At 48.0% G+C, this 16,353-nt stretch overlaps 1 protein-coding gene across 4 annotated transcripts in view; it reads right to left on the reverse strand.

The window, feature by feature from the left end:
- The window catches only part of KANK1 (KN motif and ankyrin repeat domains 1), a 195,250-nt gene extending 184,642 nt beyond the window's left edge, over positions 1 to 10,608 (reverse strand). Inside the window, exon 1 of one of the 4 annotated variants that reach the window (XM_082696619.1) lies at positions 10,536 to 10,608. The gene's annotated coding sequence lies outside the window, so the exon portion shown is untranslated. Of the gene's footprint in view, positions 1 to 9,993; positions 10,385 to 10,535 lie in introns of those variants that run through there. The other 3 variants (XM_082696625.1, XM_082696614.1, XM_082696624.1) reach the window with 3 other exon arrangements.
- Positions 10,609 to 16,353: the final 5,745 nt, after the last annotated feature.

Raw genomic sequence — 16,353 nt, forward strand, 5'->3', positions numbered from 1 at the left:
TTGGCTCCGGTCCTGATCTCGGGGCCATGGGATCGAGCCATGGGATCGAGCCCCGCGACGGGCTCCCTGTTCAGGGTGGCTGTGCTCAGGGCTCTCCCCTCCCTCCCCCTGCTCCTTCCCCTGCTTGCTTGCTCTCTCTCTCTTTCTAAAATAAATAAATAAATAAATAAATAAATAAAGGGAATTTTAAAAATAATGATAATAAATAAAAGTAAAATTCTTTTAAAAAAAGGGGGGCTCACCTATGGAAAGCTGTATGTCCCACCTTAACACCGGAGTCATTCCCCAGAAAGGGGGGGGGGGCGGCGGGTGGGCCAGGAAGTTCTTCATCTTTGAGCATCTCACCTCTTCCTTTGGCTCCTGCCTTTTCCCCTACTTTGGTGCTGCCCTACTCTGCATGTCTTATCTCTATTTTGTGTTGAACTTGCTGCTTTTTTTCATACTGAAGAGATCACATGGCCCCAAGAGCCATAAATAAATGGGAATTGAATATAAAAAATTGAATATAAAAAAATTATTAAAAAATTGAATATAAAAACTTTCCTGACAAAATAAGAGTCCACTGAATTTGGGGAGGGTACCTTATAGGATCCCCGTGCCCCCAAGTTCACACACACACACACACACGTGCAGGAAGGGTGTGTAGGGAGGAACAGCAGGGAACAAAACTGGGTTCAGACGGATGCCTGGAGGGGGAGGGGCGTGGTACAGCATGCCACATCTTGTTAAGACAAATCTCTTTCCAACCAAAATGCTTCGACTATAGCTGATGGAAGCAGAGAACTCCTTATTACCTAAGGATCAATGAGATACCAGACCGTGAGCCCCTTGACCACTGCCACAGTTGATGGGTCGGACCTCCATGCAGATCTGGCAACTTCAGTATGTGGTGGATATAATTATGCATATTCATTCAACAAACAGTTCTGAATGCCTACGAAGTGTGACCTAGTCGTTCTTCTTCTATTTCACGACGACTCCGTAACTAGCCCCCGCTGCTGTTCCTCAAGCAGGTGCCTCCCATCCACCACGGGCCCTTCTCCGCTTTACAAACAATTCTCAGATCCCACTCCAGAGCCACAAGGACTCCTCTTCCTCCTGCCAACAAAAACATATTGGAACACAAGTTCACGTGACTTCATGAAAGGATTCGTCTTGAGTTCCCTCAACTTAAAAAAATAACTTAACAATATACAAAAACTTCCATAGCAGTCAACTATTTGAATTGTATCTCCTAATTGTTACTGAAACCCCACCCAGGCTAAGAAACTTTGAGTTGCAGGAAGTAAGCTTCCATGATCTCTCTTCCAACCTCCTCTCCTTGACAGAGATCCTACAAACTGTACCCCAGCCCCAACACCGCTCCCGAGCGTAACCCTGAAAGGGGATCCGAAGGCGGGTCTCTGGAGGCAGAGAAATCTTCTGCTCCTGAGGTCAGAAGCCTGGGTTTTCTAAAGACCCTTTAGACTATGCCACCCAGGATTTAATCTTGCCACCAACAGGCCAAACAGTACCACAAAGACCTTAGAGGTGCTGAAGACAAACAGCGCCTCTCCCTTGATCAGCAACGCCCCAGTGACATATAATGGGGAGAGAACATTTGCACCAAGTACAGAGCGGGGCTGCATTCCTAAAGAGGGATAGGATCCTCAAAAAGAAACAACGGAGAAGATAAAACGGGCCCCTTAAACGGAAGCTGAGGGATGAAATTTCAAAAGGAAATAAATCAAAACAAACGGGCATATCAGATCATATTAAGTTTCATCCAAACCACTCACTGCATTTTCTTAAACATGGCAAAAATTCCTGGCCAAATGCAGAGCATGACTTAGACAAATTCTCCTACAAAAATGTCGCAGTAAATGCCAAAAACCAGTGGATTGACTTAAACCAGCAAAGTGCAAACGGTAAGATGACACGAGCAAAATCCCAGCTTTCAAATATACCGAAAGCCTTAATTCTCAGAACTGGTAGAAAGCATTCGTAAAGTTTTGTTAACTTTTACTATGAGCCCATCTCTTGCCACGCATCTCCTACCAAATGAGAAGAGAAAGTCCCATGAGAACGGAATTTTACAGCATGGAGAGAGAGAAGAGCTAGACCAGTCAAAAAGCTGACATATAATCTCTAGATGAGTCTTTGAACTAGTCTAATGGTGCGTATCTCGCTATGCTCTGACATACAGTACAGCACATGTTACAGGAGCCCTTTTTGGGGTGCTCATCTTCATCAGTCTGGGGAATTCAAGAACAGGTACTGACCTGCCGGCTAAAACAAGACAAAGGACACTGACAAGCATCAGAGCCAGTGGAACTCACACAGCACCACGGGAATATCCGTGATACCCCGCTCCGGCCGTCTCTACCACAGCAGACCTGTGAGCGGTCCGGCCACCAGCTCCGCTCCCGGGTGTGCGTCCAACACAACTGTATACACACATGGGCCAGAACACGAGCGCAGACTGGTTTGTGACAGCCCTGTCCGTGCTGGTCCCAAGTGGGAAGCAACTCAATGCAGGTCTCTAGGAGGACGAGTCATTGGTGGTACAGCACACCATGGGACACAACAAACCAACCACAAGAACACTCCGTAGCCACATAACACAGCACAGCCCGAAGCAAAGAGAAGCCAGACACAAAAGGATATACACACTGCGATTAAAAACCTTCACACATAGACAAAAGTGACCTAGGATACCAGAGGGTTACCCCAAGGGTGTGGCTCTGTGTGAGGGAGAAGAAATGAGCCAGAATTTGATAGACAAGTGACTCAGAGCATCACCTAAGAGGGACAATCAGCACCCCTAAAAAGGGCTACCCTTAAGCAGTTACTTCTACAGGAAAGAGCAGTTCTGTTGAGAAGGGTAGAGGAGAAAGGGAGAAGGGTTGGCAGGGGAGAGGAGAGAGAGAAAGAGGGAGTATACCAATTCAGCTCGATTTCGACCTTTGCTCTAATCATTTTTTCATATTTTTCCCAAGGTCAACAGTGAACAAGTCAGAATCACCAACAAAATCTGAACAAATTCAGCCAAAAACATAGTGCAGATATCAACACATTTACATTCTTCCCTCTAATTAAGCCAAAAATTATATAAAAAGGAGTTTTATCTGCAATACACGACAATGTAAACCAACAAGAATGGAGGTTTTTGTGTGCTTCTCAGGAGATCAGATAATTATAAAAAGGGATTAGTATGTCTTCTGAGGGTTAAACTAAGCCCCACTTCTCAATTCCATTAACTAATTTAAAAAAAAAAAAAAGCCAACCTTCCAACAGAGCCACAGGGTTCCTGACACTGTCTGAAATATGCAACTGTTTCCAATTAACTGATTGCTTCTGTAATGAAAAAAGCATGAGCATACTTAGTTCTGATAGGTCCTTCTGGTGTATGTATCCATACACAAATACACAAATCAACAGTGTATCTGTTTGAAGATTCCTCATCAGTGAGAACGAATTCATACTTGAAACATAAAGCTCAAGGAAGAAAAAAGCAAACAGGCATCCAAAAGCCAAAGAGAAAATAACTGCTGCTTTAGGTCACCTGCTGTGCGCCTCAGGGGACATGCTCCCCAGCAATTCACACATCTAGCAAGTGGAGGGTTTTTATAAGAGCCTCTCTGTTAGGTCTCCTCTTAGTTCTGTTCTTTTCTACTAAACACACACACACACACTCTAACAAATCTCGTTTCTTCATGGCCTTGTCAAGTACAGAATGGTTTATTTAAAATTATAAAGGTTACTGAAAAAAAGAGAATTAAAAATAACAAGATAGGGGCGCCTGGGTGGATCAGTGGGTTAAAGCCTCTGACTTTGGCTCAGGCCATGATCCCAGGGTTCTGGGATTGAGCCCCACATCAGGCTCTCTGCTCAGTGGGGAGCCTGCTTATTCCTCTCTCTCTGCCTGCTTCTCTGACTACTTGTGATCTCTGTCTGTAAAATGAATAAATAAAATCTTTAAAAAATAATAATAATAATAATAAGATAAAAATAATCTAATAAAATTGGAAGGCGGAGGGGAGAGCAAGAGAGGAAATATGAGGATAATCCTAATTCCCTTTCTTTCTTGGCAGGAATGAATGGATACTGCCAAATTTGTTGAAATCAAGGGTACATGATGGCAGTTGGTTGCAAATCTGCTGACAGTCTTCCCACTGAGTGGCAGGTCCATGTCCCCTCTCCCTGAGTCTGAGCAGGCTTTGTGATGGACCCAATCAATAGAGACTGGTGAAAGGAAAGTCATATAACCTCTGAGACTAGGTCATAAAAGGCCACAAAGCTTCTAACTGGTTCTCTTGAGGCACTCTAGCTCAAGTGAATTGTATCTGTCCATCTGGAGACTATTTGGGGATGAGATTAACATTTTAATCAGTGAACCCTGGGTTCTTAAAATACATATTTTTCTATGAAAATACATACATCCTATTTGTTCTGTTTGTCTAGAGAACCCTGATTAATACATGAGGGAAGCTGGTGGCCACGTGAGTAGTCCAACTACCTAGGACCATCAGGCTGAAGCTGCCATGCGTAGTAGATTCTCTGGGCAGCGATCAACACTGAGCCAGCCCTCCAGCCATCCCTGCCAAGGAATGGGACACGGCAGCAAAGCCTTCTAGGACCTTCCAGACCACCCTGTTCACCAGGGGCGTGCTACACAGAGACCTCACCACCACAAGGAGAAGCAGCCAAGCCCTGCCTGAATCCCCGACCCACAGAATCCAAAATACCATGAAACACCTGTTCAAGCCACTGAAGTCTGAGGTCATTTGCTCAATGACAACCGCCAAAAGAATTAAAAATGGAAAGAGTTAACAGTAACACCCGATAAGAGACTGTAGCTGAACAGGGATCAGAAAGGAGCCCTTTAAATGCTTCTTTGTTGTTTGCATTATTCTATGTCCAAATACTATCTCAGAAATTTAAACAATTAAAAATTAAAGAAACAACAGTAAATGTGTTTGGCATTTATGGTGTACCAAGTAGTCTTCTAAGTGCTCTCTATGGTTTGGGTTTTTGTTTAAAGATTTATTTATTTGAGAGTGAGCGAGCAAGTGTACAGGCATGGAGGGGCAGAGGGAGAGGAAGAGAATCTCTAGCAGACCGAGCTCGGAGCCGGACGCAGGGCTGGATCCCAGCACCCCAAGAGCGTGACCTCACCCGAAATCAAGTGCTGGACACTCCAAATTCAAGAGCTGGAGGCATGCCAGCCCCCCTCTATCATTTCAACTCACTTAATTCTCAGGTGACTCCATGAGGGGAGTGCTTTTGTTATCCCCTTTTTATAAATCGGAAACAGAATCACAGAGAGGTTCAGTAACTTTGGCAAAGATCACACAGCAAGCAGCACAACCTATATTCAAATCAGCCAGTCCGGGTCCAGAGCTACAGTATTTCCACACAGATCATCGGGCTGCCTCAGCAGCGAGAAGTCACTGGACAGAGAGCATGATCTCAAGCTGCCACTCCCCGGAGTCTCCAAGAGCGTGACCGACCAAATATTACATCCTGCTCTACCAGACTGCCTCACTGCTTCTAAAGCTGGGCCCTAAAATGCAATGCCCTTTGCTCTAACCCCTACCACATAATTTTTCAAGGCCCAGTCTCCTTCAATATCACACAAACCTCTCAACATTATATTTTTCACCCCTTACATGTCCAGAGTGAGCCATTACTAGCAGATACTTCCATCCTTTTGCATCCTACCACAATTCTGTATCTTTCTACCTCCCCGCTTGCCATGAACTCTGCCAGGGTCTAAGTCTCTGAATTGCCCCCACCAAGCCATGTGTAAAATAGAAACGTCATTATTATTTACTAAAGGCAAACTGCTACTGGCTTATTCTACATGCCAGGTGGTGAAGCAGCCTTTAACTCAGGCAGAGTTTTGCTGCATTTTGAGAGGAAAGAGTGCGTTTAGAGCCAGAGCTAGGCAAAGCAGCAGTCCGCTACATGGTCACCTTTGGCAAGTGTTCGTGATCGAACCCCAGGATGCTGACTTGAAAGTAAAAAAGTTTTTGCCCTAAAAGCTCGAATTACTTTTTCTGCCTTTATAGTAGTTCACCGATTTTCCCTCTATTCCAGAGAAAGAAGACAAAGACCAGCATCATTTCCACTGTCCAGGATGACCTGTGCACGGTTCAGCTCTCTTCTTGAGATAACTCAGTGGTGTCTTCTTCGGAGAAATCTACTCCCTTGCCAATTTCTAAGGATCCCCTAGAGCTCAGCTCAAATCTTACTTTTCAGGGAAGCCCATTCTAACCATTCAGGCAAGAAAGACCGCTCTGGATTCAGAACTCAGAGAAATACTCAATATCTGGAAAATGAACGAAACACTCCTTTGTCACATGTAAGGAATCTGCCTAGCTGGTGTTCTTAATTTTTCATACATAATTTCCGGACAACCAGCAGCTTAATGGTGTGATTCCTCTGGTACTCCTGAAAAGTCCCAGCTTAGTACCGTGGCAAAAAGCATCACATAAAGAAAAATCATAGGTGACTGGCAAATGAAATTACAACAGTCCCATTTACACTACTTAAAAAGCAGGTATCGGGGTCAACTTCACCGTTACTTTGAAAGCAATTTAAACCATTAGGCAGATGCTTTTTTGTGGGTAACATATTAGCAATTTATAGGTTACTTTAATTCTATACTAGATTCAAGGACAGCTGAGGTCTGCCGGTGGTACTTTAACAACAGGACCAGAGCCATAAAAAACAAAGACTCTAGTTTATGAAATGATCCCAAAAGGGGGGGGGGGGGAGATATATGCACAAAGATGGCTTCTTTAGCAATATACACCAGTTCAAGTCCAAAAAAAGTAATACTCATTTCTAATGCTGGGGGCACTATTAAATGGAAGCCTGTCCATGGGATTGTGGATGTGTGCAGGAATTAGAAAGTTACGGAGATTGAAACAATATTAAGACAAACAAAATACCAAATTGACTATCAGGATATCATACAAACAGAAGCCACCATGGAAAACACTAGAAGTGCACACAACTAGAAAAATCCATCTGCTAGACTGGGACACATACGGGTTACCCTTCGCCCATTTGTGAAACTCTGTAGATTTATCGTTCTTGCAGTTTAACACAGGACAGAACTCTCACATGCTGCTAGTAGAGTATTGACCAAACGACCGCTTGGAAATCTGTTTGGCACAGTCTTCTAAACTGAACAGTCTAGAACTCACAGTGCCGCATCTGAGAACAGACCCTAAACAAATGTGCACAGTTGTATCAAGAAGTGTGCTAGAATGTTCACAGCCACACTGCTGGCCATGGATAAAACGTGGAAACCATGTAGATGCCCATCAACCCTAGAATGGATAAATTACTCGGGGGCACAGTCACACAATGGAATATTGGACAGCAAAGATAATGACTGGATCAGAGCCACACGCGACATGGCTGTATCTCACCAGCGTGATTTTGACAGAAAGAAGCCAGATTGAAAAACACACAAACAACATGTACTAGAGGATACCCTGCCCACAGAGCATGAGAACAGCCAAAACTGATCTATGGGTTGGGACAGTGGTTACCGTGGGATGAAAAAGGAATGGGAAAAGAGCAGAAGGGGTCTTCTGCAGTCTGGCAACCTCCTGTGCCTTGATCTCAATGCAAGTTACAAGTTTATGTTCACTGTGAAAATGCGTCATATTAGACATTTACAACTGGTAGGTGTTATATAGTTTAACAATTACTTAAAAACAAGACAAAACAAAACAATAGAGATTATAAGCGAAGTCACCTATGCAACAGAGGCATAAAATGTCCCGAAACATTCGAAACCAACCTAGCTTCTTTGACTGCAGGGCAGAAGTATGAAGGTGGCTGTCATTTGGGCGGCTGCAACTCTAAAAGGAGACTTTTACAACATGCACAAATAGTCCAGCAAATGCCTGAGTGACGTGTCTGTAATTTTTCCCTGAGATTCCCCCTTGCTGCTTCTGAACCCTCATACCCTACAGGCCTCCCCTCCCATCTGCACAGCCCCTGTCAGCCCTTCACCTACCTCCTCCTCCATTCCTTGAATTTTCTCCAGCTACACCCCTGGCCACCCTCCTTCTCCTCCTCTGGACGAGGGGGCTAAGGCAAGAGCACATCAGCTCGTGGTACTATGAGTGAGCAAATACTGACTCTCACAAAATGAATCTAGGTCTTGACTGTATCGATTCCAGGGGCCATTTCCCTGTGGTTTATTTCTTTGGGGGCCGGTTTGGATGATTTAAAACAAAACTATTTTTTAAACATTGCTCCTTTTCTGCTCTATCATCTCCACCCCCCCTCCCCGAAACACACACACACACACACACACACACACACACACAAAACAGAACTCACTTTTGCTGGAACTTCAACTAGAAGGGTTCATGCACTTGACAAAGTGCCCCCAAAGCACCCTTGTGCCCCCCAGGGGATAAAATGCATCCCTCCTGTGATTGTGTTTGAAGGAGGCCATCATTCCCCCACGGGGCAATTCTCCTGCATCCTTAGACACTAATCTCACCTGAGACAGCCCCCACTTATTCTTCAACTGCCTCATCAGCAGCACCTTCCCCCAAATCCATTAACTGAAGAAAGTCTGAAGTTAATAATCTCTCCGTGTCTAATTCTATCTCTATCTTGGGAAAACCTCCTTAAAATGAAGGAGGAAGGCTGGGCTAGGTTGAAATGAGGAGACTGTTCATGGGGACGGGGGTTCTTTTGGGGGTGATAAAAATGTCCCGGAACTAGTCGTGATAACGGTGTAACTTAGTGAATATATGAAAAACCATGGAACTGAGCAGTTTACAAGGGTAAATTGATGGCATGTTTATCGTATCTCAATTTTAAAAATAAACACAACGTGACAGTGCCCCACTCCTTAGCAGAGAAAGTTGGATGAAAGGAACATTAGCCGATGAACTGAGCACCTCCTAAAAATCAAGTTGACTAAACCCACGAACTAAAAAAAGAGGAAGGGGGTTCTGATTTCCATCGAACTCAGAGATGCGTGGAATTAAGTTGGGACCAGAAACTGCACAACTACACAATTACACTGGATGATTACCCTTCCTTGTTAGTCTCAGGGCTGTCGTGCTGATGTATTTCATTAATTAATACGCCGAGACGAACCCCGCAGACATGAGGTGCAGACAGCGAGCACTGGGGGACGCCACAGACTGATCGGAACGCGAACTCGGCCGAAGCCCTCACCCGTCACCCCGGTGCAGAGCCGCTCCCCCCGACCCGCAGGACCCCGAGAGAAGCTGCCTCCGAAAGTTCCCCGGGGACCCAGGTGGAGGGGGCAGAGTGAGCAGGGGGCGGTGGCAGGCTTGAAACGGAGCGCAGGATTCCGTAGGTTTCTGCCCGAGTGGCCCCGCGGAGGGGACGTCGGGGGCCAAGTCCGCTCAAGGGCGCTCGCACCCTCCGCCGACCTGACGCCGCGGACCGCCCAGAAGCCGACCGCGCCGTAGCCCGGGTCGCGTCCCGGAGGCCCCGGCTCCCCCGCCCTTCCCCCCCCCCCGACCCCTCTGACCCCAGCCGGCCGGAGCCATGTCGGAGTCGGCGGAGGGCGACCGAGGCCACCTGGCGCTCTGGGACACAGAGATAAAGAGGTCGACCGCCAGTCCCCCTGCGGAGCCGAGCCGAGAACTTCAGCCGGCGCCGCCTCGGGGAGGGTCGGGCACCCCGTCCCGGGCTAGTTCAGGGCCCGGGGGACCCTCGCGCGACGCGCCCGCCACCCTCCCGTCCCCAGCCCGGACTTTCCCGCGGCCGCAGCGCGCGCCAAGCAACCTCTCTCGGACCCGTCCCTAGGCCCGCCCCGAGGCGGCCGGGGGAGGCAGGGCGAGCGCGAGCCCGCGGGGCTGCCCTCCGCCACCGCCACGGCCGCCGAGCGCCCCCGGCGCGCGCCAAGTTGGCCGGCCCGCGCCAGGGGGTCGGGGTCCGGGCGCCCCGCGCCCACCCCGCGCGGCACAGGGCGCGGCGCAGCCCCGGCTCACTCACCTCCGGGCGCGCTCCCCAACCTGCGGCGCCCGCCCGGCCGCGGCTCCCGGACCTCGGCGGAGGGGGCGGGGCGGAGAGGGCGGAGCCGGCCCCGCGTGCGAGCGCCAGAATTAAACCCCGAAACGGACTGCGGCGCTCCGGGCCCTGCCGCCGCCGCAGGGCCACCGAGTCCGGGGAGGCGGGCGAGCTTCGGCCGCGGCGCGGGAAACGACCGTGGCGGCGCCCCGAGGCCGGGCGGGAGGGCTCCCCAGGCGGCTCGGGACACCTCCGGGAACCCCGGCTTTGCGCCGCGCCTCTTTGTACCCCGGGACCCGGCCGGCGGGCTGGCCCCAGTGCGCCTGCGCGCCGCCCCGACTCCACCAGGCCCACGAGGCACCTTCGCGCACCTCCGCCTCACCCCGCCCGCCGGCCCCTGCCCCGAGCGCCGCGATCCGAGCGGCGCCCTCCGCCCGGCGCGCCCCTGCCGCCCACGGGTGCCTGCCTCTCCCCGCAGGGAGCGAAAAAGTCCGCCCCACCCGGGGGAAACCGGAGTCCGTTCCCACCTCTCGTCCCCGTCCGGGAGGGATCACGGCTAATACCCGCCGCCAGCGCCTCTTCACTGCCCCCTCCCAGCCCTCCGCCCAGAAGCTGCGCGCGTGGGGTGGTTTCCCGGCCCCAGGGGAGCGCGCGGGGCTCGGCTTTCCTGCAGGTGCCCGAGCCGGACGCGCACGGGGGCGGCCGCGGACCTCCCGTCGCCTTTCCCCGGGCCGGCTCGGGGGGTGGGGCCGGGACGGAGCCCTCGGTGGAGAGGGGGGGACACGAGCGTGTGCAGATGCGAGCCTGTGCTCGGCGGACTCCGGGGAAGGCGCAGCGCCCGCCTGGGGAGCGGAGAGCAGACGAGGAAGCCAGACACGCTGCGCTCAGAGCCGTCGCAGCTGGGGGCGAGCACAGGCGCCGAGACTCAGAGACTGTGGCTTGGGTCTTCTTTGCAATGAGAATAAAGCGGACGGGAGGGCCAGCTTTATAAAACCAAGAAGGGCCAAAAGCAAAACCCCATTAACGCCAGTGTCCCGTCACTGGTTTTCTGGAGGGGGCTGGGGCCCTGCTTCTGAGCTCTCCCGCGGAGAACACACCCAGCGGCGCTGCACCCTTGTCCCCGTATTTTTGCAAGTAGGCTACAGGGAAGAGTCCTCAAACCCCAAAAAGCAAAATGCTGGCCTTTGGGGCAGAGGGACTGCACGATCAGTGTTCTCTATGTGTTCAGGCAAAGCACACCTGCTAATTCCTGAAGCGGATGGCTCTGAAATGTTAAAAGGACGGGCAGACAGCGGCTCAAAAATAACGTGGGGCAAGGAAAGTCCATCCGCCCCTTTGCAGCCCCTATGGGGGCGGGGGCAGAGAGCAACCCTTCTTCCTTCCGGGCCTCGCTTTCTTCATTGGTAGAATAAGGGTTATGGGTTCCGTAGATCTTCTCTACCCTCTCTCTGTCTAACGTCTACCATTCTATGAAAACAATCTTTATCCCCCGGGGTGATAGGGAGTAAGAGGGAGAATGAGAGGCAGGGGGCTCCTGCATCAACAGTTCTCTCCACCCTTTGTTTTTCCTTCTTTACATGTAGTCAGTGAACATTTATTCCGCAGGTCCTCAAACGCAGTCAAACCTCATCCGTCAAAAGTAAGGCAGATTCGGGCACCTGGGTGGCTCAGTGGGTTAAGCCTCTGCCTTCAGCTCAGGTCACCATCCCAGGATCCTGGGATCGAGTCCCACATTGGGCTCTCTGCTCAGCGGGGAGCCTGCTTCCCTTCCTCCCTATCTCTGCCTGCTGTCAAATAAATAAAAAAATAAAAATCTTTAAAAAAAATTAAAAAAAGAAAACTCAGTTAATTCCCTTTAAAAAAAAAAAAAAGTAAGGCAGATTCTGGGTTTTTCTTTTCTTTTTCTTCCTCCCCGCCTTTTTTTGGTGGATTTCCATTTGAAATTTTACTTCACTTTTAGTCATTTCTTTGTTGAGATACAATTTGCATATCGTAAGATGTATTCTTAAAGTTTACCATTGGTGATTTTATATTCCGGGTTCTGCAACCACTGCCCCTAGCTAATTCCAGAACACTCCTACTATTCCAGTAAGAAACCCCACACCCACCAGCAGTCACTCCTCAGTTTCCCCCAGCACTGAGCCCTGGGCAACCACTAATCTGCTTTCCATCTCTACAAATTTGCCCATAGTGAACATTTCACATAGGTAGAGACGTACAATACAAAGCCTTTGTGTCTAGCTTCCTACACCTAATGTTTGCAGAGTGCTTCCAAGCTATAGCCTGCATCTGTTTTCCTTTTCAAAGCTGAATAATATTCCCTTGTGTAGATAAAACCACATCTTGTTCATGCATCCATCTCTGATGGACATTTTGTGTTGTTTCTACTTTTTCCCTCTATACTGCCTTGTTTGCCTTTCTCTTGGGTGTATATCTAAGAGTGGAATTTCTTGGCCATATGGTAACTCTATGATGAACTTCTCAAGGAACAGACACACTTTTCCACAGTGGCCGTACTGCTTTACCTTCCCATTACGATGGTTCCAATTTCTCCAAATCTTCACCCACAGTCATTGCCATTTTTTTTTAATTATACATATTCTAGTGGGTGTGAATTGGTATCTCATGGCTTTAATCCACATTTCCCTAATGACTAAAGATGCTGAGCGGCTTTTTCATTTATGGGCCATCTGTGTATCTGCTGTGGAGAAATGTCAGATCAAATCCTTTGCCCATTTTTACATTGGGTCGCGTGTCTTTCTATTGTTGAGTCATAAGTGATCTTATATCTGATAAGTAATAGTAGTCCTTTATCTAATATATGATTGGTAAATATTTTCTCCCATTCTGTGGGTTGTCTTTTCACTTGATGGGGACCTTTGAAGCACATACATTTTTAATTTGATAGTCAAATGTTTTTACAATAAAACATATGCTAACACGTTATAAGCTAATACTTAACAGTTTTTCAGACAATAAAAGTAATGCATGCCCCTTATCAGGGAAAAAAACTGCAAAAACATGGGAAGGATAAATTAGAAGTAATAATCATTTATGGTTCCATCACCTAGATACAGTCACTGTTCAGATTATGACCTATTTCCATCAGGCCCTTTTAAAACACATTATTTAGGGGCACCTGGGTGGCTCAGTGGGTTAGCCTGCTTCCCTTTCTCTCTCTCTCTGCCTGCCTCTCTGCCTACTTGTGATCTCTCCTGTCAAATAAATAAATAAATCTTTTTAAAAATTTAAATTAAATTTAAAAAATAAAAATAAAACATTATTTATTTTCTATCATCCCAATGACGTCTGTGGCTCTGCACTTTATACTTGAGGGTCATAATGAGGACTGTCTTACTGACAATGTCCCCATGTTTAGGGCCTCCTCTTTATTCTCCTTTCCCAGGGAAACCAATGTCTCCTATGCCCATTCCCTCAGGACTCAGTTAAGCTGTCTAGTATATTAATAATAAACACCATCGGGGCACCTGGGTGGCTCAGTGGGTTAAGCCTCTGCCTCCGGCTCAGGTCATGATCTCAGGGTCCTGGGATTGAGCCCTGCATTGGGATCTCTGCTCGGCAGGGAGCCTGCTTCCCCTCTCTCTCTCTGTCTGCCTCTCTGCCTGCTGGTGATCTCTGTCTGTCAAGTAATTAAATAAAATCTTAAAAAAATAATAATAAACATGACCATAAGTTATATGGGCTTTGCAGCTAAAGGGCACCTGTCCTGGTTCTGCGATATATCATTTGCAAAGTGGACTTTCGTGTCCCATACTTGGTCCTCTGCCATATACTAGAAAGTGTGTGCAAGGAGCCACACCCACTCTTTTACCTCCCTGAGCCTCAAGCTCCCCATCTGTAAGATGGGAACAATACCAACCTCACCTTACAGTAAGGATCGAGCCTCAAAGTGTGAGTTGAAGCAGAAAGGGCCTGGTGGGGGGGGGGGGGGTGCTGCAGGAAGGACTATGGCGCCCTGAATGTCCCATGCACTGAAGCCTGATAAGGTCCAGGGCAGCAAGGAGATAAATCAGGACAGAGCGAGGGAGACTCTGAGATGAGAGGTCACCAAAGTCACACGAGTCCTTTGGGACAGAATTGGGGCAGGCCCTGGAAGTCATTTCCTTTCTCATACCCTTCTTTATTTCCTTTTTCTTTTTCCACGATGGATATATACCACTGTTATTGTTGAGGGTTTTGTTGTTTTGTTTTGTTTTTTTAGTTTTTGTCATTCTCAAATATTTTAGAGATGTGACGGGAAGTGTTTTGTCCGTTTTCATGTCAGAGTATTAAAGAGAAGTCATGGTGGCAAGAACGTGTGTGAGTGAATGTGTGTGCACGTGTGCAAACCTGGGCACAAGTGAGTCTCCCTGAAAGAAAAGGTAAACTGGGGTGGGGGGTGGGTGGCTGTGTATTGCACGGCAGAGACCTCTGCATTCACCACAACAGATTCTCTCCCAGGGCCAAGCTTGGAGGCTCTAGATTTTATTAAAGGACACAATGTGTTCCTCCTCCTGGCTCAGTTCTTACCACCACTAAGGAGTCTTCTTGCTGAAGAACATTTATTAATATTACAAAACCTTAGTCCATGACTCACATTCTGGAACACTTACCTCCTGCCGGTGGCTTTGTGGTTGTCTCTTCCAAAACAGTGCTTCAGCCTCCCTTGTTGGAGAAAACTAAAATAGAGGAGCAGAAGGGAATGGCCCGCAGAGCCAGCTCTGCTTCTTTCTACGTCCCAAAGCTCATAACTCAGACCTCACGAGTTTGCCACTGAGTTCTAAGCATTACGAAGCTTAGGAAATGAATGTAAAATAATCCAGCTGCTGACGGTGTCAGAAAACATACAATTGTTATCTAAATCTCGAAAGAAAAGAGGTTATTTCCACCTCTAACATGACAGCCCCGCACTCCTGGTTCCTGGGAACACCTGTCTGAAAAGTAAAGAACACATGGATTCCTTTGTTTTGTTTTGTAAAGTAAGTCAGGGTTTAGTCTGCAGTAAGCTGAGACCCCGTGTGACTATGTTTTATACATTGCTGAAGGAGGTAACCCTAATCCGGGAGATTGGAACTGTGAGTAATCTTTATTCATAGCTATAATCTTCATTATATCCTTGTTACTCACAGAAAATATTTACAGAGTATTCAAAAGGTGTGTGACATTCTCATAGGTTCCTAACTAGAGGGATTATGTGTCCAAGCCTGTCCCTGCAGATTCCCTATAGTTAGGACATTGACTTATTTGACAAATATTTCCTGGGGGCCTAGTGTGCCCAGAGCGCCGGGTTCAGAGCTCTATAAAGGACACAGACTTGAAGAATCCGAAGAACCTACCTGTAACTTAGAGGAGCTGACCCGTGTACGAACTTGAGCATGATGTAAAAGATTTTGGCTTGAATGCAGTATAAAATATTATCATAATTCAGACAGTATAACTTTAATAATTGATAACACTTACTGAGAACCTCACTGTCTGGAGGGGTAGGCGTGATGATGACTCACATCGCAGAAACGAAGACAGAGGTTCGGGGCGGTTCAAGTATCCACAGGAAGCCACAGCGCCAAGTGGTGAGGGCAGGATTTGAACCCAGGCTGCAAAGGTGCAGAGCTGGAACTCACCGCACCCCCTACCCCGTCACTTTCAGTTGCCACACTGTGTACAGGTACACAGGTGCCCGAGGTATTTTGGTTTGTTTGCTCATTTTTTTTTTAAATCATATTAGTGATAACTCTGCCCCCAAGTCATTGGCCCCGAAGCCTTTTCTCCTTTGGAAAGGCCGTCCTGACCTGGTAACCTTCTGACCTTGACCTCATAGCCCCATTCTCGAACCCGGGAGTTTTCAAACAACTGGAACCGCCGTCTTTTGAGCCTGGGTGCTTTGTCATCAGACAGACTTTTAACAAAAAATGAAGGTTCTCTGAGTGCAGCAGAACAGGGAAGGGCGTCTTCCGTGAGTGCTAGGGGGAGGGAGGGAAGTTCATATGATGGTCAGCGCAGCTGGAACCTAGTTTGGAACACAGATGTCAATGCCACCTCAGGCTTGTCACTCAAGGAGTGCGTTGACTTTGCCGTCACTGGCAGGGCTGCACCTGCCTCAGTAGACTGATGATTTAGAGTTGGTTGTGTTTAATGTTCTTGCTACACTAAGCGCAGCTCCCTTTACCACACCTTATTTTTTTTTTTTTTTTTAAAGGTGAAAATGGCTTGTCGACCCCATGATCTCCCACCAAATCTCATCGGGAAGGTTGGGAAAGTCAGACGATGAGCCCCAGAACCGACCAAGCTGGAGAAATGGTGTTCCCTGCTTGTAGGATCTGGTTACGTAGGAGCCCTGTCATGAAT

Source organism: Mustela nivalis (genome assembly GCF_964662115.1).
Source record: "Mustela nivalis genome assembly, chromosome: 13".
NCBI classification, from domain to species: Eukaryota; Metazoa; Chordata; class Mammalia; order Carnivora; family Mustelidae; genus Mustela; species Mustela nivalis.